The sequence below is a fragment of the Pongo abelii genome, chromosome 6 (genome assembly GCF_028885655.2).
Source record: "Pongo abelii isolate AG06213 chromosome 6, NHGRI_mPonAbe1-v2.0_pri, whole genome shotgun sequence".
Taxonomy (NCBI): domain Eukaryota; kingdom Metazoa; phylum Chordata; class Mammalia; order Primates; family Hominidae; genus Pongo; species Pongo abelii.
In genome coordinates this window covers 19,070,168-19,097,488 of record NC_071991.2, presented here as the reverse complement: position 1 = coordinate 19,097,488, position 27,321 = coordinate 19,070,168, and positions in this window count along the sequence as shown.

The following is a 27,321-nucleotide window of genomic DNA, read 5'->3' as shown; positions in this document are numbered from 1 at the left end:
ATTGGAACCACGCAGCGTGAACGCCTCTAAATTCCATCCCTTCTGCTTCTTAATATCCATCCCCTCACCCTCCTGTCTTCCTTTTCTCTCCTCTCCTGGCAAAAGACTCCCTCCCCTCTGCCTCCAGCCTCCTCCCGTTTTCCCTTTCACTTTCCCGGCCGTTCCTTGGTGTCTACAGCAGGACTGTTCCATCCCAAGGAAAATATGACTCCTTAACCCAGATGGTCCTCAAGCTGCTGCCCTTCAGTTCTCCTTCCTGTTACCAGCAAACTTGGAGAATGAAAGATTCATCCAAACACCTCTGCTCCTTCACCTTCCTCAACCCTCGTAATCACGATTTCAACCCAAAGCATGACCAAAAAATGCCCTTGGAAAGATCATTTCAATATGTTGTGAATCAAAAAATGCAGATGGTAAAACATGATGTGTACTGCAATTCCATTTCTTGTTTTAAAAAGTGTTATATTTACATATTTTTTCATTGAGAAATGTTATATAATAAAATAACAGAAGGTATATCTAAATGATGTGATTATGGGTGTTTTTAATTCTTTTTATCTATTTTCAGATTTTTCTTAAGGAACATGAATTATGTGTGAAAAATATACAGGCTTCAGAAAAAACGCAGCAAACTGCTTTTCAGATGTTCAGAAATAACCTTGAAATTCAATGACACATCACTCCTTATATATCAAAAGGATAGATTAAAAATTTAAAAGTAAAAAATGAAGCAATAAAAGAATTAGAAGAATCTTGGCATAGGTGAGACTTTTCTCTTCTGTGGCTTTTGGGGTTTGAGAAAGAGTGGTTTGTCCAATACACTTGGTGGCAGCAAATACAGTGAACAAAGTCAAAATACATTGGACAAAGTAGGGGAAATTATGCTGGGTACAGTGGCTTATGCCTGTAATCCCAGCATTTTGGGAGGTGGAGGCGGGAGGATCGCTGGAGCCTAGGAGTTTGAGATCAGCTGGGGCAACGTGGTGAAACACTACGTCTCCAAGAAATTTTTAAAAATTAACCAGGCATGGTGGCACATGCCTGTGGTCCTTTAAAAATTAACCAGGCATGGTGCCACATGCCTGTGGTCCCAGGTACTCAGGAGGCTGAGGTGGGAGAATCGCCTGAACCCTTGAAGTCGAGGCTGCAGTGAGTGTGAACACATCACCTCACTCCAGCCTGGATGAAAGAGTGAGACCCTGTCTCTAAATACATGAATAAATAAATAAATAAATAAAACAAAGTAGGAGAAACTTGTCGTATGTGAAAATGGTTAGTTCCCTTAAACTAATTATTTAAATACTACTTTTGAATCAATAAGAAAAAATGCAACTAATCAATAGAAAAATGAGTGGGCAAAGGACTTGAAATACTTCCCAGAAAAAGATAGACTTAACTTAGAAACACATGAAGAGGAAGGCAAAACTTCACAAGAAAAGGCACCATTTCTATTATTTGTATTAGATTGTCAAAGAATAAAAATATTGATCATGTACAGTGCAGACAAGAATATGCAGAAACTGAGATTTTCACACATTGGGGTGGGAATGTAAATTGATCTATGCAGTGCTGTCTTTCCAAATTTAAAATTCACAAGCTCTTTGAGCCGTCACACACTTCTGGGAATTTATTCTAGAGATATTCTTCTAAAGAATCAGCTGTTGGTTTCTTTGATTCTCTCTATTCTTTTCCTGTTTTTGATTTGGTTGAGCTCTGCTCTAATTTTTATCTTCTTCCTGCTGCTTGCTTTAGGTTTGCTTTTCTTTCTTTCTCTTTCTTTTTTCCTTTCTTCTTTCTTTCTTCCTTTCTTTCCTTCCTTACTTCTTTCCTTGTTTCTTTCTTTCTCTTTCTCTCTTTCTTTCTCCTTTCTCCTTCCTTCCTTCCCTCCCTCCCTCCTTCCTTCCTTCTTTTCCTTCTTTCTTTCTCTCTTTCTTTCTTCTTTCTCTTTCTCTTTCTTCCTTTCCTTTCCTCTTTCTTTCCTTTCCTCTTTTCTTTCTTTCTTTCCTTTCTCTCTCTTTCTTTCTTTTTTCTTTTCTTTCTTTCGTTTCTCTCTTTCTTTCTTTTCTTTCTTTCTTCTTTTTCTTTCCTTTCTTTCTTTCGACAGGATCTTGCTGTGCCCCCCAGGCTGGAGTGCAGTGGCACAATCATAGATCACTGCCGCCTCAGACTCCCAGGATCAAGTGGTCCTCCTGCCTCAGCCTCCCTAGTAGCTGGGACTACGGCACATGCCACCACACCCAGTTAATTTTTTTTTAATTTTGGGGGGTTTCGCTATGTTGCCCAGGCTACCTGGAACTCCTGCCCTCAAGCAATTCTTTCCCTTTGGCCTCCGAAATAGGTTTTCTTTTCTCTCATGAGTTTCCTAAGGTAGAAATTTAAGCAACTTTGTGATTTTTCATCTTTGTCGAGTATAAGTATTCAATGCTATACATCTCCCTCTAAGGACTACTTATTCTGCATCCCACAAATTCTGATTTATTTCATTTCAAAAGACTTTGAAATTTTCCTTAAGACATCTCTTTTTTGACCCATAGGCTATTTAAAAGTATAGTGTTTAATTTCCAAACCGTTGGGCGTTTCTGACTAACTCTTATCGATTTCTAGTGCAATTTGGATATGATGCAAGAATGCCCATTGTATTATTTCTATTCCTTTACATTTTTTGAGGTTTGTTTTGTAGCCCAGAATATGATCTATTGGGATGAATGCTGCTTGTGTACTTGAGATAAATTTGTATTCTACTATTGTTGAATAAAGTGTTCTATAAATATCAATTAGATTTAGTTGATTATATTTTGTCTAAAATTGATCGGTAGTGATTTGTCCAACATTAATGACTCCTCCTCCTTTTTTTTGTTAATGTTTTCACGGTATATTTTTCTTCATCCCTTTTTTAAAAAACTTATACATGGACTGGGCATAGCAGCTCAGGCCTATGATCCCAGCACTTTGAGATGCCAAGGTGGGTGGATCACCTGAGGTCAGGAGATCGAGACAAGCCTGACCAACATGGTGAAACCCCATCTCTACTAAAAATACAAAAATTAGCTGGGCATGGTGGTGCACCCCTTTAATCCCAGCTACTCAGGAGGCTGAGATGGGAGAATTGCCTGAACATGGGAGGAGGAGGCTGCAGTGAGCCGAGATCGCACCACTGCACTCCAGCCTGGGTGACAGAGCAAGGCTCCATCTAAAAAAAAAAAAAAAAGTGTCCATGTCTTTCCAGTATACTTAAAGTGAGTATATTGTATACAAAATAAAATATAGTCGAGGCTTGATTTTTTAAAAAATCCAATCCGACAATGTCCGTCTTTCAACTGGTGTGTTTAGATCATTCACATTTAAAGTAATGGCCTGGCACAGTGGCTCATGCCTATAATCCCAGCACTTTGGGAAGCTGAGGCATGTGTATCACTTGAGGCCAGGAGTTCGAGGCCAGCCTGGTCAACATGGTGAAACCCCATCTCTACTAAAAATACAAAAATTAGCCAGGCGTGGTGGCGCATGCCTGTAATCCCAGCTACTCAGGAGGCTGAGCTGTAATCCCAGCTACTCGGGAGGATTGCTTGAACCTGGGAAGCAGTTTTCAGTGAGCTGAGATCACACCACTACACTCCAGCCTGAGTGACACAGCCAGACTGTGTCTCAAAAAATAAAATAAAATTTTAAAAAGTAATTACTAATATATTTGGACTAAAACTTACCACGTTTCCAAGCTCTTTTCTTTTTGTTGTATTTGTTCTTTGTTTCTTGTTTACTGGTTGGTTTTTATTTATTTTGCCTCCTCTGGTTTTAATGAGCATTTTTGTGATTCTGTTTTATCTTCTCTATTAGTTTACTATTTGTACTTTTTAACCTTTCTAGTTTTTTCCCTATGGTTTATACATTTTTAAATAATCTAAGTCCATTTCTGATTATAATAACATTTCATCATAATATCATATCTCTTCATGCATGGTAAAAGGAACTTATAACAAAACACCCGACTCCCACTTCCTTCTTCCCATGTCTTGTCTTACTGTGTCATGTATTTCTCATTTGCATATGATATAAGCAATACATAACTACTATTATTACTTTCTACAGTCAGTGATTTTTTTTATAGCAACTAAAATTTTTCTTAGTTAATATTTTACTTTTATCTCAATTCTAATGCCCTTCATTTCTTTGTGTATATCTAAGTTTCTTACCTTAATAATATTCCTTCTGCCTGAAGAAAAAACCTCTTTCTTTGTTACTTGGGCATGGAAAGTTGAAGTTTTCCTTTTGATTTAGTTCTTGGAAGTCAGTGTGAATCAGCTTTAGGTTCCCTGCTTCTAGACCCTATTCTCCTGCCTCAGAAGGATGGAGATAATCCAGAGGCGTTGGCTGGGGAAGGGGAGTGGCAGCCACTGACGGAGCTCCACAGAGACCTTTGTTCAACTATTTTCTTTAACCACTTTAAAAGGCGTTACTCCACTGTCTTCCTTCTTTCTTGCATAGTTTCTTTTCTTTTTTTGAGACAGAGTCTTTCTCTGTCACCCAGGCTGGAGTGCAGTGGCATGATCTCAGCTCACTGCAACCTCTACCTTTCAGGTTCAAGCGATTCTCCTGCCCCAGCCTCCTGAGTAGCTGGGATGATGGGCACCCGCTAGAGAAACAGTGTGCCCGGCTAAATTTTTTCTATTTTTAGTAGAGACGGAGTTTCACCATGTTGACCAGGCTGATCTCGAACTCCTGACCTCTGGTGTTCCATCCACTTTGGACTCCCAAAGTGCTGGGATTACAGGCATGAGTCACTGCTCCCGGCCTCTTTCGCCATTTTAAAGGCGTTACTCCACTGTCTTCTTGGTTGCGTCGTTTCTGACAAGAAATCTGCCACATTTTTGTCCTTGTTCCTCTGTGGGTAAGGTGTTTCTTTCCCTTTGTAGCTGATTTCAAGATTTTCTTTTTGCCTTTGGTGTTCTGCCTCTTGAGCTCTCACATTTGTGTTTTACTGTTATTGACTTGCCATTATTCTTACTGCAAGCTTGTTAGCATGATGGTAGGATATGGAGGATAGGGAATATTTTGTAGTTTTCTGATTAAGTCTCCATTTCTGGAAGTGTACAATGGGCCTGTGTCTTGGGATGTAGCCTTCACAAGTGTTTCTGTCCCTCACCTAAGAGTAGAGTTTTGTTCTTGTTGCTGTTGTTGTTTTTAGACGGAGTCTCGCTCTGTCGCCCAGGCTGGAGTGCAGTGGCACCATCTCAGCTCACAGCAACCTCTGCTTTCTGGGTTCAAGCGATTCTCCTGCCTCAGCCTCCCCAGTAGCTGGGATTACAAGCGCCTGCTGCCACGCCTGGCTAATTTTTTTGTATTTTTAGTAGAGATGGGTTTCTCCATTTTGGTCAGGCTGATCTTGAACTCCCAACCTCAGGTGATCCACCCACCTCGGCCTCCCAAAATTCTGGGATTACAGGTGTGAGCCACCACAGGCCTGGTTAAGAGTAGAGTTTTTAATCCCTCCACCCTTATTCCTTTTCCATGCAGCAGTGCATAAATTCCAGTACTTTATTTTTCAATCTACCCTAAGACTCTCCTCTCTGCAGAGTAAGATTTTGTATTGAGTTTCTTTTCCTCCTTTATGTAAGGAAGAGATGCTTGGGCTGCAGGGAGTGGCCTCTGGCAACATACTCCCGCCTGAAGATTCAGCCCTTTCTTCTGTAAGGAAGAAGGGTCTCTGTGGAGCTTCGTCAGTGGCTGCCACTCCCCTTTCCCAGCCAATGCCTCTGGATTATCTCCATCCTTCTGAGGCAGGAGAATAGGGTCTAGAGGCAGGGAACCTAAGGCTGATTCACACTGACTTCCTAGAATTAAATCAAAAGGAAAACTTCAACTTTCCATTACCAAGTAACAAAAGAACAGGCGCTCCTCCCTTTGCAACCCCCACTCTCTCAATCAGGGATGAGAAATAAAAAGTACCTCTGATTGGTCCTCTCCCACAACCAATCAGACTGGTCGTGGGCCTAGTCTTCATTTGCATAGAAGTGTAACTTTGTAACTTCACTTCAGCCTCTGATTTGTTGCCTTCCACAACCAATCAGACTGATCAAAGACTGTTCCTTCATTTACACAGGGTGTAAACCAAGTAACCAATGGGAAGCCTCTAGAGGGTATTTAAATCCCAGATAATTCTGTAACCAGGGCTCTTGAATTGCTTTCTTGAACCCACTCCCACTCTATGGAGCATACTTTCATTTCAATAAATCTGTGCTTTTGTTGCTTCCTTCTTTCATTGCTTTGTTTGTGCATTTTGTCCGGTTCTTTGTTCAAAATGCCAAGAACTGGGACAATTCATAGTCAAAACCCTCCATCTGTAACACTTCCTATGAGAGCTTGGTGGAGTTCCTGGAGGAAAACCTGAAAAGGGATGAGGGAGTCTCCTCCTCGCATGACTACAGTCCCCAGGAGCCTCACACTGTCACACTAGGCCAATAGGAAACAAAATTTCTCGTTTCGTGTTTCTATCAGTGTGTATGATACCCAGTGGCTTCTTTGCTTCTCCCCCAGGTAAGCAAATAAGCAGGTCAGGAGTTTCCCTGCAAGGACCTGTTTCTCTTCAAGATGGCTGTGTGTCCTGTGACCTGTTCTCTCATCTCAGTTCTCTAATGGGTTCACAAAAAGTCTTTAATGTGATGCTTGTCCAGCTTTTATCTTGTAACAATAGGAGCTGATCGTGTAACAATAGGAGCTGATCGTTAGATTCTCTATATATCACAGAGATGTACTCTCAAATACAAAAGGAAAAAAATCAGTCATGCATCACTTACTAATGTGTATTCATTTTGAGAAATGTGTCATTAGGCAATTTTGTCATTGTTTGAACATCACAGAATGTACTTACACAAACCTAGATGATTTAGCCTACCATGTAATCTACATACCTAGGTTACACAGTAGAGCCTATTGCTCCTAGGCTACAAACATGTACAGCATGTGACTACTGAATACTGTAGATAATTGTAACACAATAGTAAATATTTGTGTATCTAAACCTATATAAACATAGAAAAGGTAACACATTGCATTATGATGTTACCACAGCTATGACAGCTGTAGGCAATAGGAATTTTTCAGCTTCATTTCATAGTCTTATGGGACCACAGTCGTATATGTGGGCTGTCATTGACCAAAATGTCTTTTTGAGGCATATGACTGTGTATATATGCATGTGTATGTGTTCCCCTAACACAAACATGCACGCGCACACACACACATACACAGACACAGACACACACACTATATATATGTATATATTATATATATGTATGTATATGGAAATGTATTGCCTCATTATTTGTACTAGAAAGAACGACTTAAAAAAACTGCATTAAAAAAAAATGCCCCTTAGCATGGAGGCAGAAATCAACCATAATGCAGTCATACAATGGAATATTATGCAGCATATCTTAATGGCAATGAGATGTGCAGTACAGTAGTTAAAAGGAATGAGATGGAACGTTATGCAGAAGTTAAATAGAATGTGTTGATGCTAGAAATTATTATCAGAAAATACCACTTTGTACAGTTTAAAGGTTTTTGTTTTTTTTTTTCCGTGTAGTAAACTTTAGAGCTGTTACCAAATACTCTGGTTTTCCTGCTCTGGAACATGGTAGGAACACATGTCCCTTTGAAATTTGTGTGGTATGCTCTAGCCAATGAAATGTTAGTGAGGGAATTACACTGGATTTCAGCCAGCATTCACCCCCTTGGCACGGTAGCCTCGTGCAGGGTCCAACCTGCCCAACCATACACAGCAGTCCTGCTGAGATGGAGTTGATCTGTGGGTTTATGAACCCCAAGGATCATGTGGACATGGGTTTAAGGCCGCCATTTTGGGCCCCTGACTGCTGGAGAGAGAATGAAAGAGACACCCAGGAGGGAGATTGAGAAGGACAGAGACACAGAAAGGCAGAGAGTTAAGGCGATGGGCGGGGACAGAGTATGAGACATATCCCAGTGGGCACTTCTTTCTGATTTCCAGTTTAAATCCTTTGAGTGACCTGGCTTTACTTCATTTCCATGAGCTTTGTGAGAAACCATGACGTCTTGAAATCAATTTCCATTTAGGTAAATTAGCTTGAGTGAGTTTCTGCTCTTGCAATGAAGTTACCTCCAAAACATGCATCTTTTAAAGATTTCTCCCCAAACTGGCTCACCCTGCCTTTCCGGCCGTTTCTCCTCACATCCCCCAGGACAGAGCCTTCCCCAGGCTTCCTTGTTTCCCAGACACCTCCAACACTGGCTGCCTGAGTACCTCTGAACACCACTCTTTCTGTGCAAAAGCCCCTGCTCTGCATGTTATTCTGTTACTGACTTAAGACAGCACATTCTCCATGGCCCAGTTTTATGCCCTCCCTTACCAATCCCTCTCCATCCTCTGGACAGAATCCCTTTCTCAGTCCTGGATTTATTCCTCTCTTGAACCATTTGTCAGATTCTGCCTTGCATTATAGTTGTTTTGATTGTTTTATTCTGCAGCTACATTTTAAGCTCCTTGATAGTAACGAGTGTTATCTTAATCATCCCCCAAGGACTTAAATGTTTCCTGGATGTTTACATTATGTGGGACTGTACTTGTTAGTTCTACTACCTCCGGAAATAAGAAGAAAGAGGAGGAAGGTATAACCGGTCCTCAAAGCAAAGCCCCTTCCTGTTCCTTCAATACTGAGCACCCAAATAATAAAAATGGCAAGGACTCATATCATTTAATCCCTGCCAGGCATTGTTCTAAGGGTTTTGATATTTATTAATGCAAGTCATCATGATAAATTTCTATAAGGAATATACAGTTAGTATCAATTTTTCGATGAAGAGACTTGCCCATCCAAGCGCACATAACAAAAGGATAGAACCTAAATTTTTACCCAGATAACCTGTCCTCAAGGTCCATGCCTTCAATCACTTGGCCATGAGAAGGGCCTGAGAGGAAAGGAAAAGTGGGACCTAGCATGAAGCATGCTCACTCGCTGATCAATGGAGAGGACCTGAGTGAAGCCCATGCTCTTGACTGCAGTGCATATGAAAGGGATGAAGGAAGAATTCCACCTATAGACCAGTGTATTAGTTCATTCTCATGCTGCTAATGAAGACATACCCGAGACTGGGTAATCTATTTAAAAAAAAAGAGAGAGAGAGAGAGATTTAATGGACTCACAGTTCCACATGGCTGGGGAGGCTTCACAATCATGGCGGAAGCTAAAGGAAGAGCAAGGACACATCTTACATGGCAGCAGGCAAGAGAGAGCTTGTGTAGGGGAACTCCCCTTTATAAAACCATCAGATCTCATGAGACTTATTCACTATCAGAAGAACAGCACTGGAGCGACCCACCCACATGATTCAATTACCTCCCACTGGGTCCCTCCCACAACATGTGAGAATTAAGGGGGCTACAATTCAAGATGAGATTTGGGTGGGGACACAACCAAACCATATCAACCAGGGAATCTCTGCTGGCATAGAGAGACTCATAATGGGTCTATGGAAAAGCTTCATGCATACACATTCAGGAATGGGTGTGTGATCTGTCTATTTTAAGGGGGAGGAGATTCACAGCTTTCACTGGAGTCTCAAAGGCATCTGTGACCTCTCAAAAGACTGAGAACCACAGTTTGAAGGGGAGATGGATGAATGAAGAAAGGAGAATGAAAGGAAGGGATGCCAGCAAGGTAACAGAAAGTGAGAAGAGGATAGAAACAGACAGAGGAAGGGAGGAATGTGAGAAACATAAGAACTGTTCCACATTACATGTTCACACAGCGGTCCTCAGGGGAAGCAGAGAAGCCTGATCCTTGTTTCCAAAACATGCTAAGGACTCAGTTCCCAACAGGCTGCTAGTGCTCAGGGACAGGAGTGTGTGTGCAGGTGCATGCTTGTGAGATGATGAGTCCTAAAGGGGACAAATGACAGCACGACCTCAGTCCTGCCCTGCCTGACCACTTTCCCCAGTCACAGCAGAATGGCAGAGGAGAGTCTTTAGGATGGCACTGGATTAATTCTGAAGCACTCTCAGCGGTAAGGATTGACCTTGCTGGGTGCTAGCAATGATCAGTGGTTCATGTGCTTGAGGATAAATCAGTACCCGATACAGATAACACACCGCCACACCAATCCTCCCCCACACTTGTACATATCACTCTGTGGTTAACCAATCTGCATGGAAAATTACTATCAGGTCTGCTCACAACCATGTGAATTTTCTGTTGCTCTCTCTAAGTTGTCTCCTGGGGACATTACCTTGAATCTTCCTAATGATGCTGCCATCTTGCTACAAGTGTTAGTAGAGAACAGCGGTTGAAAGTGTGAGTCAGAAGTTCAGAGTCAAGACAGCATATTTAAGAAAGCACGTGTTCTGATTTAAGACAGCACATTCTCCATGATCATTTTATGTCCTTCCTCACCAAACCCCCTTCCTCTGGACAGAATCCTTTTCTCAGCTCTGGATTTATTCTTCTCTTGAGCCATTTGTCAGCTTCTGCCTTGCATTATAGTTGTTTCAATTATTTTATTTCTGCAGCTACATTTTAGGCTTCTTGATGGTAATAAGTGGCAGAAATAAGTGGCAGAAATAAGTGCCCATCAGGGTGTATCTTATACTCTGTCACTTGTCCTCTGATCTTAAGCAAGTTACTTAACCTCAGTTTTCTCATCTGCAAATTGGAATTGGAGTATTTCCATACGTATAGGGTTGCCCTAAGTATTAAGTACACTTGGGTGTCTAAAGCACTTGGGACAGTGCCTGGCACAGAGTATGCACTTGACGCATTTTTAGCTGTTTTCAGTGTCTGCTATGGTTTGAATGTAGTCCCCAAAGTTTATGTGCTGGAGACTTAATCCCCAATGCAACAGTATTGGGAGATGGGATCTTTAAGAGGTGATTAGGATTAATGCTGTTATTTTGGGAATGGGTTTGTTATCATGGGAGCGAGGATGAATTCAGCTCCTCTCTCTCTGTCTGTGTCTCTCTCTGTCTCTCTTTCTCTCTCTCTCTCACACTCCTCCACCTCTCCCATAAGCTGCCTTCTGCCATGTTAAAGAACAGCAAAAAGGCCCTCACTGGATGCTGACACTTTGACCTTGGACTTCCCAGCCTCCAGAGCTGTGAGGAAATAATTTTCTGTTCTTTATAAATTACCCAGTATGGTATTCTGTATAGCAGCATGAAATGGACTAACAGAGTGTGCAAAACATCTCTGGGCTTGTCCCTGGGAGGGTAACCCAAAGTCAACTGCAAAGCCATACTTTTTAACCCTCTGAGGGGTTACATGGCATTTCCCAGCCTAATCACTCATTCATTCACCAAATTTGGCCCAAGTCTTTAGATGAAGATGAGCTTCAATTAGAAAAGAGACCACAGACTCTAGACAAGTCTGAAAAAGGGAAGTTAACTATTTGACCAATGACAGAACTATACAAGAAAGGGTATGGTCTCCAGAGAGGGCTGTTTTGTGCTTTTCATTTTGTAAAGTTTTTTTTAATCCCCACGATTTTTTTATCCCTATAGAAGCAAAATAAGCATGTTTTGAAAAACTTGAGAATTACTGAAGTTTTAAATCAACCTCTTTTATAATCTCTGCATAAAAAGTCCATTCCTGTTATAATTTTGTTGTATTTCTTCTCATCTTTTTACATTAAATATGGTCAATATCATATAACCGGCATATATTGGTGCCTGGGATTTTTATTGAACACCATGACATTAGCTTTTTACTGTTATTAAACTGCGTTTGCCGAGTCATGATAAAGATAGTGGAGTCAAGCAGCCTTAGTGATTCTTCCTCTCCCAAGCTAATAAAATGAACCAAAGAGGGTAGAAATAATTTCAGAGTGAAAACCCACTTCAAACTCCCCAGGAAATAAGAGGGGGTACAACTTCCTGGCTTACACTTTGGAAAGTGGTAGCTGGGGAGGATTCTGGTGGTGAGCATATCTCAGTGTGGCTTCTAACTGGGCAGCTACCACCAGAGAGGGAAAGGGAGGAAAAGGTGAGTTGTGAGCCAATAAAGCCTGGGAAATTCTTATAGCATCCCCCAAATAGATGTGCAGTGACCGAGGGGGCTGAAAAGCCTGTCGTAGGTGAATCATGCAGCCACCATAGGCTTGGAGATGGCATCCCTGACTACGGTTGTGGTCAATGAGGGAAGCCATCGAAGCCACCAGAACTATCTCAATGGTCTCTCTAGCTAGAGTTGTAGTAACTAGCAACCAATCACCCACCGCTTCATCACATGCTCCCCAAACCCTCACCCCATACAATAAGTGGAGTCCTCAGAATTAAAGACCAAAGAGAAAATAATGAAATAAAGTCCTATGAGAGAAAAGGAGTACAGAGAGAAAGATAGATAGTAAACCTGAAAGAAAGTCAAACAGAAAAATATACGGAGTATCGGGGGTGGGGTATGGGCCAGGGGTTTATCAAATAAGGAAGTCTCTCAGTGGGAGTAAAATTCGAGTTAGTTCTGAAGAGTGTGATTCAGTCATGCAGAGATATCCGTTGGAGATTCTCCAATCAGACTGTGCATTCAAATCACCCAAGGAGCTTAAAACAAACATGCAAGGCCGGGCGCGGTGGCTCACGCCTGTAATCTCAGCACTTAGGGAGGCCTAGGCGGGTGGATCACGAGGTCAGGAGATCGAGACCATCCTGGCTAACACGGTGAAACCCCATCTCTACTAAAAATACAAAAAATTAGCCGGGCGTGGTGGTGGGCACCTGTAGTCCCAGCTAATCGGGAGACTGAGGCAGGAGAATGGCATGAACCCGGGAGGCGGAGCTTGCAGAGCGAGACAATATCTCAAAAAAAAAAAAAAAACACACACACACATACAAAAAACCTACACCACCAGTTACACTTTTGGCTCCACTTCAGGGTATGGGTTGAGGCCCAGGCACCTGTATTTTTTTCAAAACTCACTAGGTAATTCAAAAGCACAAAGAGGGTCAAGATGCACATCTTAGGGTGCTAAAAGATTTCAAATGTCACCACTAAATTTGGTTTCTAGTAAAGGAATGACTAAAAATTACAGAATCACCTTGGAGACATTGCAGGTTCAACTGCAGACCACTGTAGTAGAGCAAATATTTCAATAAAGCAAGTTGTATTAGTCAGGGTTCTCTAGAGGGACAGAACTAACAGGATAGATGTATATATGAAGGGGAGTTTATTAAGGAGTATTGACTCACACGATCACAAGGTGAAGTCCCACAATAGGCCGTCTGCAAGCTGAGGAGCAGGGAAGCCAGTCCAAGTCCCCAAACCTCAAAAGTAGGGAAGCTGATAGTGCAGCCTTCAATCTGTGGCCAAAGGCCTGAGAGCCCCTAGAAAACCACTGGTGTAAGTCCAACAGTCCGAAAGCTGAAGAACTTGGAGTCTGATGTTCAAGGGCAGGAAGCATTCAGCACGGGAGGAAGATGAAGGCCGGAAGACTCAGCAAGTCTGCTCTTTCCACATTTTTCTGCCTTCTTTATTCTAGCTGCACTGGCAGCTGATTAGATAGTGCTCACCCAGATTAAAGGTGAGTCTGCCTCTCCCAGTCCACTGACTCAAATGTTAATCTCCTTTGGCAACACCCTCACGGACACACCCAGGGACAATACTTTGCATCTTTCAATCCATTCAAGTTGACATTCAATATTAACCATCACACAAGTCATGCAATTTTTTTGCTTTACCTGTGCATATAAAAGTTATGTTTACACTATACTGTAGTCTATTAAGGGTGCAATAGTATTATGTCTAAAAGAACAATGTACATTCCTTAATTTAAAATTATTGATGAAAAATGCTAACAGTCATCTGGGCCTTCAGCAAGTCATAAATCTTTTTGTTGATGAAGAGTCTTGCCTCAATGTTGATGGCTGCTGACTGATCAGGGTGGTGGTTGCTGAACATTGCAGTGGCTGTGGCAATTTCTTAAGACAACAATAAAGTTTACCATATTGATTGACTCTTTCTTTCATGAAATTTCTCTGTAGCATGCAATGCTGTCTGATGGCATTTTACCCAAGTAGAACTTCCTTCAAAATTGGAGTCAATTCTCTTAAATCCTAGCAGTGTTTTATCAACTAAGTTTATGGAGTATTCTAAGAACTTTGCTGTCATTTCAACAATGTTCACAGCATCTTCACTACGAGTAGTTTCCACCCCCAAGAAACCACTTTATTTGCTCATCCATAAGAAGCAACTCCTCATCTGTTCAAGGTTGATCATGAGTTCATAACAGTTTCAGTCACATCTTCAGGCTAATTCTAGTTCTCTTGCTATTTCCACCACATCTGCATTTCTTTCCTCCACTGAAGTCTTCAAACCTTCCGAGTTAACCAAGAAGGTCAGAGTCCACTCATTCCAAACTCCTGTTATCATGATGTTTTGATCTCCTCCCATAAGTTATGAACGTTTTTAATGGCATCTAGAATGGTGAATTCTTTCCATGAAGTTTTCAATTCACTTTGCCTATATCCATCAGAGGAATCAATATCTATGGCAACTATTGCCTTACAAAATATATTTCTTAAATAATAAGACTTGAAAGTCAAAATTACTCCTTGATCCATGAACTGCAGGATGGCAGTTGTGTTAGCAGACACGAAAACAGCATTAGTCTTCTCATACATCTCCATCAGAGCTCTTGGGTGATGAGCTGCATTGTCAATGAGCAGTCATATTTTGGAAAGAATCTTTTTTTTCTGAGCAGTAGGTATCAACAGTGGGCCTAAAATATTCAGTAAACCATGCTATAAACAGACATGCTGTCATTCTGGCTTTGTTTTTCCATTTTTAGAGCACAGGCAGAGTAGATTTAACATAATTCTTAAGGGCTCCAGGGTTTTCAGAATAGTAACTGAGCATTGGCTCCAACCTACAGTCATCAGCTCCATTAGCCTCTAACAAGAGAGTCAATTTGTATTTTGAAGCTTTAAAGCTTCAAGTCTGTTGTTGAGTATAGCCCACCTTCATCAACGATCTTAGCTAGAGCTTCTGGATAACTTGCTGAAGCTTCTCCATCAGCACTTGCTGCTTTACCTTGCATTTTTATGTTGTAGAGGTGGCTTCTTTCCTTAAACCTCATGACCCCACCTCTGCTAGTGTCAACTCTTCTTTGGCTGCTTCCTCACCTCTCTCAGCCTTCATAGAATTGAAGAGAGTTAGGACTTTGTTGTGGATTAGGCTCTGGCTTAAAGGAATGTTGTGACTGGTTTTATCGCCTATCCAAACCACCAAAACTTTCCCCTCATCAGCAGTAAATCTGTTTCAGGTTCTTACCATCCATGTGTTCACTGGAGTAGCACTTTTGATTTCCATCAAGAACTGTTACTTTGCACTACTTGGCTAGTTGGTGCAAGAGGCCTAGCTTCCAGCCTGTCTTGACCTTTGACATGCCTTCCTCACTAAACTTAATCATTTCTAGCTTTTGATTTAAAGAGAGAGATGTGTTACTTTTCCTTTCACTTGAACACTTAGAGACCATTGTAGGATTATTAGCTGGCCTGATTTAAATATTGTTGTGTCTCAGGGAATAAGGAAGCCCGAAGAAAGAGAGAGAGAGATGGGAGAATGGTCAATTGGTGGAGCAGTTGAAACACACACATTTATCAATTAAGTTCATGATCTTATATGAGTATGGCTCATGGAGCCCCAAAATTAGTATAATAGTAACATCAAAGATAACTGATCACAGGTCACTATACAAATATAATAATGAAAAAGTCTGAAATATCACAAAAATAATCAAAATGCGACACAGAGACACAAAGTGAGCACAGGCTGCTGGAAATATGGCACCAGTAGACTTGCTCAATTCAGAGTAGCTGTAAGCCTTCAGTTTGGAAAAAAAAAAAGAAAAAGAAAAAAACATGCAATGTTTACAAGGTGCAACAAGATGATGCCTTTTATAAACATTTTTAAGATTCATGATCCAATAGTCTAATTATTTCCAAGAAAAAGAAGCAAAAACTTCATTTTCAAGGGGCCACTTTGAAAGGAGGAATTTTCTTTCAAGCGCACATATTGGTTCCTGTGTTTTAAACCTTTTGCTTACATTGGGCACTGAAGACCTTCACTCGCCATATACACCTTTTGCTCTTTGGGGACACATTATTTCTTCTCTCGTTTTTTTTTTTTTTCCTTTTTTTTCTCTCTTTCTTTTTCTTTTCTTTTCTTTTTTTTTAACTCTCTTTAATTTTCTTAATAGAATCTTCCTATATTTTCTTTGCTGGCCAGCAGAATCCAGTGACTAAACTTACCACAAGTTCTGCTGTGGAACAGTAGAACACTCCCCCAACCCAATTTACGTTATTCATTCTTAATGGATTCATAGAAAATATAGAAGCTGAAGCCCCAGTCCTCTGTTAGAGCATGGGCATAAATACCAAGTATTTATTCATAGATTGTATTAGTCTGCTCTCATGCTGCTAATAAAGACATACCCGAAACTGGGTAATTTATAAAGGAAAGAAGTTTAGTTTACTCACAGTTCAGCATGACTGGGGAAGCCTCAGGAAACTTACAGTCATGGTGGAAGGGGAAGGCAAACACATCCTTCTTGACATAATGGCAGCAAGGAGAAGTGCAGAGTAAGGAGTGGGGAAAGCCCCTTATAAAACCATCACATCTCGTGAGAACTCACTCACTACCACCAGAACAGCATGCAGGTAATTGCCCCCATGGATCAATTACCTCCTACTGGGTCCCTCCCATGACACCTGGAGATTATGGGAACTACAGTTCAAGATGAGATTTGGGTAGGGACACAGACAAATCATATCATAGATTTACAGATAAGCTGAAGATGAAATTGGTACATCTTGCAGGTATAGCTCTCAGAGGTGGTGTGTGCACGGCACCCTGGCAGAATGCTCATTTCATTGGTGGGGATTTGTAAACATGCATAGCCAAAGCCTACTTCTCTTTCTCCTTCTCCAACTCCCTATATTCCCCTTCCACTTTGATGGCAAGAGTCTTTTGGGGCAAAAAATATTCATGACTATAAAAACAGTCACTTAAGGCACTCAGAGAAATGGATTGCAGTGTCCCCTGGGAAGTTCATCTCCTCATTTATTTGTTTTTATTCTCTTAGATTCTATGTTGATTTCCACCTAATGTTTAAATTTCGCAGATTTAGGTGTATTGATTTCTCTTTTTAAAATGTAAAGCCGTCTCCCCAGAGTTGCTATAAATATCAGCCTGGAGATGAGGGGAACCTGGTTGGGACATCCATCACTCCATGGACCACTAAGAATGAGGCAACTGATTGGATTGCCCAAGAGGGTGATTCCCAATTCTCCTCCATCCTTTAAAGGCATCACACCCAAAACCACATCTTGGTGAGAAGGATGGCCTTTCTATATAAAGAAGGGAATTCTCCAGGCATAGCAGTAAGAAGGCTACTTTTGGCCGGGCGCGGTGGCTCACGCCTGTAATCCCAGCACTTTTGGAGGCCGAGGTGGGCGGATCACGAGGTCAGGAGATCGAGACCTTCCTGGCTAACTCGGTGAAACCCCGTCTCTACTAAAAAAAATACAAAAAAATTAGCTGGGCATGGTGGCGGGCACCTGTAGTCCCAGCTACTCGGGAGCCTGAGGCAGGAGAATGGCGTGAACCCGGGAGGCAGAGCTTGCAGTGAGCCGAGATCACGCCACCACACTCCAGCGTGGGTGACACGGCGAGACTCTGTCTCAAAAAAAAAAAGGAAGGCTATTTTCCCCAATTCCAGATCCATTTACAAGAGGACTGGTGTTAGCCAATACGGCAACACTGAACGAGGCACAAACAAGGACTCTGAAATAACATGCTGCTCCTGGTAAGAAATTATACCAAAGAGTTTAGAGAAAAGGCACAAGAAGGTGCAAAATACCAGCAGCAAAACCTTTGTCGCCATACTCCAAGAGAAGTGGATGGTTCTCTTTCACTTTTCTATTGGTTACATGGAAAGTTTAGCCTATTATTGTTATATTACAGCTATGTAATGTTAAACATCTGTTTGCTAAGAACTATTTGTATAATTTAAAACAGTATTTGTTTAAATTCCAGAGACTGGAGTAAAGCTTTGCCAGAGATCTCTCTTCACCACCCACTCACCCTGTATCCCGGGCCTTTGGCTACAAAACTATGCTGGGGCCCCAGCAATACATGGGCTGCCTGGGGAACAGATTTTCCAAAGATTGCCAAAGACCAGACATTTTGGCCTCGTGGGCTCAGAATTTCTGAATGTATAAATATTTGTTTTTATACAGACTAATGCTCATTTTTTATCCAGATGTTTTGACTTCCAAAACAAAATCAGAGACAGCAATAAGGAATATCTTACCTCTCCCAATCCTACATGCCTGCACTGATCTGAAACTCTTTTTTATTAAGCCAGACTTACTGGTTGTTAAGCAAGAACAACAACTCCATTTTACATTATTGTTAGCTCATTATCAGTTAGCTGCAGGCAATTCAGTCAGAATTTTGCATAAATATATAAATAGCAATCATAAGTAACAACTATTGAACATTTTTCTGAGTTGGGACACAATGCTAAGTGCAGTGAATGCAATAATTCGATTAGTCATTATAGGAGCCTTATGCAGTAAGTACCATCATTTACTCTGTTTTGTAGATAAGAAATAAAACTAGAAAGAAGCTAAGCATTTTACCCCAAACCTGAAGAACTGTAAAGATAAAGTCGCAATTTTTTTTTTTTTTTTTTGACAGAGTCTTGTGTCTCACTCTGTTGCCCAGGCTGGAGTGCTGTGGTGTGATCTCGACTCACTGCAACCTCCACCTCTTGGATTCAAGCAATTGTCGTGCCTCAGCTTCCCAAGTAGCTGTGATTACAGGTGTATGCCACCACACCTGCTAATTTTTTTGTATTTTTAGTAGAGATGGGGTTTCGCTATGTTGGCCAGGCTGGTCTCAAACTCTTGACCTCAAGTGATCTGCCTGCCTTGGCCTCCCAAAGTGCTGAGATTACAGGTGTCAACCACCACACCCAGCTGGAGTTGCAAATTCTTAAGATGAGGAACAGTGGAGGTAGAAGTTTGGGTGGGGGAAGTCACGACTTCTATTACTTCTATTTTTGACATGTTAAATATGAGGTGTCAATTAGGCCCTGCTGTCTGGAACGTTTTCATCCTATTCAAAACTCCTGTTGAAACTTAATTTTAATGCAACAGTGTTGAGAGGTGGAGCCTAATGGGAGGTGTTTAAGTTATGAGAGCTCTGTCCTTATGAATGAATTAATATTGCTACAAGAAGGGCTAGTGGGAGTGAGCTTCCTGTCTTCTGCTCTTCTACCATGTGAGAAACAGTGTTCTTCCTTCCAGAGGATGTGGTGTACATAGTACCATCCTGGTAGCAAAGACTGGGCTTTTACAAGACAGCAAACTTATCAGTGCCTTGATCTTGGATTCCCAGCCTCCAGAACCATGAAAATTCATTTTCTATTCATTATAAACTACCCAGTCTTAGGTATTCTGTTACAGCAGCACAAAATAAATTAAGACAGGCACCTAAGTGGAAATATCCAGAAAGCCTTTGGATACAGGTGCCTGGAGTTCAGAAGCAAGACAGAGAATAGGGATAAAATTGGAAGTCATCAGATATGGACAGCATTTAAGCCATGGTACTGAAGGTGTCACCTAGGGAGCGTACGGGAGAGCTAAGAGGATGGAGTCTGGGCATGTCAGCACTAGAAGGCCTGGAAGAGGAGCCAGCAAAGGAGACCAGGAGCAGCTCGTGGAGTGGCCAGTGGAGGAGGATAGCCAGGAGAACTGGAAACCAAAAGCTCAGGGTGTCCAAGCACCAAGCAAAGAAACTTTTCAAGGAAGAGAGTGGTCAACTTGTCAAATATTGCCAAGAGGTGCGGTATGAGCATTGGCAATTATATTTGGCAATGGGAGTTCATTGTTGACCATGACAAGAGCCATTTCTCACAAGTGTGGGTAGAATAGAGTGTCTGGGAAACTTAGATGTTGAGGAAGGAGATTTCTCCCTCCTCCACATCTGCCACCCTCACTTCATGGATCTTGGACTTCTTCAATTCCAGTGACTTCTACCTCCACTCCATTTCAGACACCATTACCAAGGGATCTTTCTTTTTGCCCTGAATCCTTGCACTCCTGAAATCTTAAGCTCTAATGCTCTACATTATAACCTCATCTCCTTTTAGTGCTCCCTTCCTTATGCTACCACATGCTTTATTATGCTATATGGAGACTTCCATTCCCTTGATGCCTCCATTTCTTCCTCTAGTACACTAGCTTTCTTAGTTTCTTCCCTTTAGTTTTCTTCCTTAAAATCCTTGCCCCCAGGCCATCACACCCCACCTACCAAAAACCCACCTTCTATGATTTGAATGTATCCCCCAGAGTTCATGTATTGGAAGCTTAATTTTCAATTCAGCAGTGTTGAGAAGTGAGATCTTTAAGAGATAATTGCATCATGAGGACTGTGCCCTCCTGGATGGATTAATGCTGTTATTGTGGGAGTAGGTTAGTTATCTTGAGAGTGGATTCCAGACAACAGGATGAGTTCAGCTCTCTTCCTCTCTCTTGTGTGTGCTCACTTACCCTTCTTCCTTCTGTCATGGGATGACACAGCAAGAAGGCCCTTGCCAGATGTTGATCCCTTGACCTTGGACTTCCCAGCCTCTAGAAGTAAATAAGAAATAAATCTCTATTCTTTATAAATTATCCAGTCTCAGGTATTCTGTTATAACAGCACAAAATGAACCCACTCCTGGATGAATTCCACATTCCACTTCTCAGGTGACTGAGCCTTGCTAGAGAAACTTTGACCACCCACCCCCAGACAGGTGCCACTACAAATTTAAAATTCCCCATCCTGACTGGTGTCCCCACCTCTCCAACTATTGTTTGGTCATTCTCCTACTGGTGAGCAGTCAGATGTCATCTCAACCCTTCACAATAGTTCCCTTTATTTCATAACTTTAACAGCATCTTTCTTAACTCACTTCTTTCCCTCCTCACCAACAGAAACATTTTTGCCAAGTTGGAAAATATTTTTAGAAAATAGATTTCAGAGGTTTCTGGCCCAATTCAATGGCTCTGGGGGTACACAATCAATTTGAAGGAGAAATGATTAATTCTGGATACCAGGGATGGCCTGATTCATATTCTATCCCTGAGCCAGACAGAGGAAGCCCTGCCAGTGGGAAATGGATGACAGAGGTAAAAGATGAGCATTGGCAGGGATGCAGACACTCTCCCCAGATGGCCCGGTGGCTGCCTGTGCACCACAGCATTACAATGGGGCCTCATTCTTACACAGCAGCTGGTGGTCCTCTAAGAGACACCTGGGGGCAGGCACGGCCATTCCATTCCACAGCCAAACATGACTCTTAATATTTAAAGAACACACATGACCCTTGGGTATTTTAACCCAAGCCTCTTTCCCTTGTTCCTTACACATATACAGAATACGATAGATTCTGACAACACGCTTACAATGTAAAGCATTCCAACAATTCTAAACAATCAAAATAAATGGTTATTTCTTGAAGTTTTTGATGTGCCAGATATTAGCGAGGTGCTGTGTAGAAATCATAGTTATGCCAAGGATGGTGCTGGGCACTGGCTAGACAGAGATGATAAAGCCTAGGCAGTTTTTGCCCTCGTGGGCTAATAGGAAACACAAGCTTTAAACAAAACTACAAATAAAAAATACAATTGTAATGGTTGGGTATGATGGCTCACACTTATAATCCCAGCACTTTAGGAAGCTGAGATAGAAGGATTGCTTAAGCCCAGGAGTTCAAGGCTGCAGTGAGCTTTGATTGTGCCACTGCACTCCAGCCTGGGCAACACAGCAAGACCCCATCTCTAAAAATTTGTTTTAAATATATGTATAATTGTAAACAATGAAAATGCTGCAAAAAATAGGGTGCTGTTATGGGTTGAATTGCGTCCCCCAAAAGGTATATTGGAATCCTAAGCCCCTGGCACCTCAGAATGTGACTTTGTTTGGAAATAGGGTCATTGCAGTATAATTAGTTAAGATGAAGTCATACTGGAGTAGAGTGGGCTCTTAATCCAATATGACTGTGCTGTTTTAAGAAGAGAGATACAGAGAGGAGGATGCAATATGACGATGGAGATGCTGAGAGGGAAGATGGCCACATGAGAATGGAATCAGAGATTGGAGTCATGTTTCTACCAGCCCGAGAACATCTGGGACCACCACAAGCTAGGCAGAAGTAGGCAAGGATCTTCCACCAGAGGCTTTGGAGGAAGAATGGTCCTGCTAACACCTTGATTTGGGAATTCTAGCCTCCAGAACCCTGAGAGAATACATTTCTGTGGTTTTAAGGCACCGAGTTTGTGTACCTTGTTTGGGACAGCCTTCGGAAACTAATAGAGGTGCTATGCAACACAGAATAACAGGTGCCGCTTAATTTAGCACGGAATGTGTATCAATTAGGCTTCATTGCGGGTAAGCAGTAGAAAAATGCTAATTTATGTAAACATAAGGAATTTATTCAAAGGAGATGCGGTAGAGAATCAAAGTAAATGCTGAACAACTAAGCCATGGGAAGGATAAAAACCATGGAAGTTCTGGGATCTAGGAGCAGGAATCACTGGGCAGACTTTGAGGGTACCACCATCGAAAGAAATGTGTTCCTGTATGGAACCAAAGGTCATTATCCTAACCAAAGTAACTCAGGAACAGAAAGCCAAACACTGCATATTCTCACTTCTAAGTAAGAGCTAAGCCATGGGTATGCAAAGGCATACAGAATGGTATAATGGACATTGGAGACTCAGAAATAGGCAGGGTGGTAGGGGGATGAGAGATTGAAAAAATCACCTCTTTGGTACGACGTACACTATTTGGGTGACAGGTATACTGAAATCGAGACTTCGTCACTATGCAATTCATCCACATAACCAAAAATCACCTGTGCCTTAACTATTAACCAAACTATTAACCAAAAATACATAAAAAATTGAAATTATATATAATATATAAAATTAAATAAAAAATTAAAATTATATATAATATATATTATGTTCTTGTCCGGGCACAGCAGCTCATGCCTGTAATCCCAACACTTTGGGAGTCCAAGGTGGAAGGATCTCTTCAGGCCAGGAGTTGGAAACCAGCCTAGGCAACATAGCAAGACCCCATTTCTACAAAGAATTTTAAAAATTAGCTGGGTGTGGTGGCATGTGCCAGTTGTCCCAGCTACTCAGGAGGCTGAGGCAGGAAAATTGTTTGAGCCCAGGTGTGATTATGCCACCGTACTTCAGCCTGGGCAACAGAGAAAGACTACAACTCAAAAAAAAAGAAAGAAAGAAAGAAAGAGAAACAGAGAAGAAAGAAAAAAAGAAAGAGAGAGAGAGAGAAAGAAGGCAAGAAAGAAAGAAAGAAAAAGAGAGAGAGAGGGAGGGAGGAAGGGAGGAAAAGAAAAGAAAGAAGAAAGAAAGGAAAGAAAGAAGGAAACAAGAAAGAAAGAAAGAGAAAGAAAGAAAGAAAAAAGAAAGAGTTCTCACAATTTTACTCCCTTGGAAAAAACTCAAATTTCTGGAACAGAGTCTGATGGGCTTACCTTTGTCATGTGCCAATTCCTTGGAAGGGTTCTGGGAATGGATTGGGGAAATTAGATACCTTGACAGCCTGTCTTATCAAGACTGCTTGCCTCCCAAGGAAAAATCGGAGTACTGGTACCAACAGAAGAGGAGGATGAGATGCTGGAGAGGAAAAGTGACTCACTTGAGGAGTGACCTTTCAGCTAACCCTTGAAAGATAATCAAGAAATACACAGGTGGACGTTAGAGGCCAAGAAGATGCTAGGAATGAGTACATGGCCATCAGAAACAACTTGGTGTGTTCAAGGAACCAGCAAACATACATGGATGTGACATCGACTGAGAGGAAAAGCTGGAAGAAGAGCATATTCAGCTGAAATGATTAAGAGTTTAGTTGAGCGGTGGCTCATGCCTGTAATCCCAGCACTTTGGGAGGTCGAGGCAAGCAGATCATGAGGTCAAGAGATTGAGACCATCCTGGCCAACATGGTGAAACCCCGTCTCTACTAAAAATACAAAAGTTAGCTGGGCAGGTGGCGGGCGTCTGTAGTCCCAGCTACTCGGAAGGTTGAGGGAGGAGAATTGCTTGAACTCAGGAAATGGAGGTTGCAGTGAGCCGAGATCACACCACTGCACTCCAGTCTGGCAACAGAGCGAGACTCTGTCTCAAGAAAATAAAAGAGTTTAGTTGAGGAGCTCTATGGTTGGAAAAGTCAGTGAAAAGCAGCAAATCATTAAATTAGAAGTTGCATACGTGAATAATGGCTTAGAAGAAAGATCTGGATGGCATGTAAATTGAGGAGTTATTGACATATAAGTGAAAATGGATGTGACTACCAGGCGAACAAGCATAAGAGAAGATGGTCCATGGTCAAGCCCTGAGGATTTGCAACACTTAGAGCAGTGGCACCCTCCAAAGTGTTTCTGATTTCACCTCCATCAGTAAACATTTTTAGTTTATACCCCCAGTGCACATGTTCATTTAAAATTTTGTACATGTGCTACTGTGCTTAAATATTGTGTCTACCACAAAACACACATACACACACACGCACACACACACACGCGCGAAATTTTGGAGGATGAGATTTTTAAAATTAAAGTTGATTAAAATAGAAATTATTATAAATTGGGAGGCTACTGATTTAGAGGTTGAAATAGAAGAATATGAGCCAGACAAGCTGTGGCTAGAGAGGAAGGGGGAAAACTAGTGTCTTAGTCTGTTTCTGTTGCTATAAAGGAGTACCTGAGGCTGGGTAATTTATATAGAAAAGAGAGGCTGGGCACAATGGTTTACACCTGTATTTCCAGTACTTTGAGAGGCCAAGGCAGGAGGATTTCTTGAGGCTGGGAGTTTGATACCAGCTCGGGCAACAGAGGGAGACCCAACGAACAAATGAACAGAAGGAAGGAAGGAAGGGAGGAAGGGAGGGAGGGAGGAAGGAAGGAAGGAAGGAGAGAGAGAAAGAAAGAAAGGAAGGAAGGAAGGAGAGAGAGAGAGAAAGAAAGAAAGAAGGAAAGAAAGAAAGAGAGAAAGAAAGAAAGAAGAAAGAAAGAAAGAAAGAAGGAAAGAATTGATCAGTCATGGTTTTGTGAGAAACAAACTCACCCGTCCAAACCTAAAGAATGGACTCGGAGAACCAGAGAACAGCAAAAGTGAGACTTTTAATGACAGTCTTGCAAGATCAGGTGTCTGATGGGGAGGCACAGCCAGCACAGTTTCAACAAGCAATTTATCCCCTAGTGTGCAGGCCCCTCCTCTGGTTCCTCATAGGCTGAGTACTATGGGATCACAATCTTCCTGGACATTGCCTATTGATTGTTGGGTAGGGGCTTTAGGTTGGTTTGTTTTTTGTTTTTGTTTTTTTTTGGGGGGGCGGGGTTGTCTTGCTGCATGTTGTTGCAGTCCACAATGCATTGCAATTCTAGTTAGTTCAGGAGCTTTTTGACTTCTGACCTAAGTAGCTGGGCAGGCTGATAAGAACAGACAAAGGGGGCTATTTTGCCAGCTAGTAAACTTTTATCTTAGACTAAACTTTTTTGGTTCGAATGAGGGCAACTAAGGGTGGGGGCGCCAACAAGCAGGTATTGGCTATCCAAGCAGGGGCCTAATATATCCTGTTTCTTCTGTAGTTTGGTTACCAAGCGCCAAGCTAAGGAGCTTTGTCTTGGAAATTGACTACTGTATACATTATTTCCTTCAGTGGCAGATATCTGATGACCCAGCTACTCAGGAGGTTGAGGCAGGAGGATCCCTTGAGCACAAGACTTGAAAGCTACAGTAAGCTATGATTGCACCATTGTACTACAGCCTGGACAACAGAGCAAGACACTGTCTTTTAAAAAAAGATAAGAGAAGAGGTTTGTTTGGCTTACAGTTCTGTAGGCTACAAAGAACCACAGCACCAGCATTTGCTCCTGGTGAGGGCTGCAGGCTGCTTGCCCTCATGGTGGAAAGTGAAGGGGAGCTGGCATGTGCAGACATCAAGTGGCAAGAGAGGAAGCAAGAAAGAGAGGAGGGAGGTGCCAGGATCTTTTTATTTTATTATTTATTTATTTATTTATTTATTTATTTATTTATTTATTTTGAGACAGAGTCTTGCTCTGTTGCCCAGGCTGGAGTGCAGTGGTGTGATCTTGGCTCACTGAAACTTCTGCCTCCCAGGTTTAAGTGATTCTCCTGCCTCAGCCTCCCAAGTAGCTGGGATTACAGGCGTGCACCACCACACGCCCAGCTAATTTTTTGCATTTTTAGTAGAGACAGGGTTTCACCATGTTGGCCAGGCTGGTCTCAAACTCCTGACCTCAAGTGATCTGCCCGCTTTGGTTTCCCAGAGTGCTGGGATTACAGGCATGAGCCACCATGCCCAGTCACCAGGCTCTTTTTCACAACCAGCTCCTGCAGGAACGAACAGAGTAAGAGCTCATTCACCTCCCCTCACCCAAGTCATTAACTTATTCATGAGTGACTCAAACTCTTCCCACCAGGCTCCAATTCCAACATTAGGAATCAAGTTTCAACGTGAGTTTGAAGAGTCAAATATTCAAACTATAGCAACTAGAAAAATAGGAAGTCAAGAAGTTTTTTAAAAAGTGTTTCAGGCCAGGCATGGTGGCTCACGTCTATAATTCCAGCATTCTGGGAGGCTGAGGAGGGCAGATCACATGAAAGAAGTAGGATATAATACATGTAACAAAAGACATAAGAGAAAGAAGACAACAAGAATCATATAAACTTAAGGCCAGAAGTTCAAAACCAGCCTGGCCAAAATGGTGAAACCCTATCTCTTCTAAAATATACAAAAATTAGCCAGGTGTGGTGGCACACACCTGTAATCCCAGCTACTTGGGAGGCTGAGGCAGGAAAATCACTTGAACCCAGGAGGTGGAGGTTGCAGTGAGCCGAGTTCATGCCACTGCACTCCAGCCTGGGTGACAGAGTGAGACTCCATCCCAAAAAAAAGTGTTTCAAAAAAGCAGTGATTACAATAGGAAATATTGCTGAGGAATCCAGTAAAATAAGAGGCAAGAAAAGTCTTTTGGATTTTGCAATATGGTGGATGTTGGTAACTCTGACTGGAGCTGTTTCCATGGTGAAATGAGTATGAAAGCCACACTGGAGAGTTGAAAATAAATGGGCATGAACTCAGTTAATGATTCAAACTACTTACAAGGTGAGAATCATCACTATCACTTACAAATGAGGAGATCAAGGCTCAGAGCTGTAAAGAATGTGCCTTTGGTTTTTACATTGCAGGAGAAGAGTG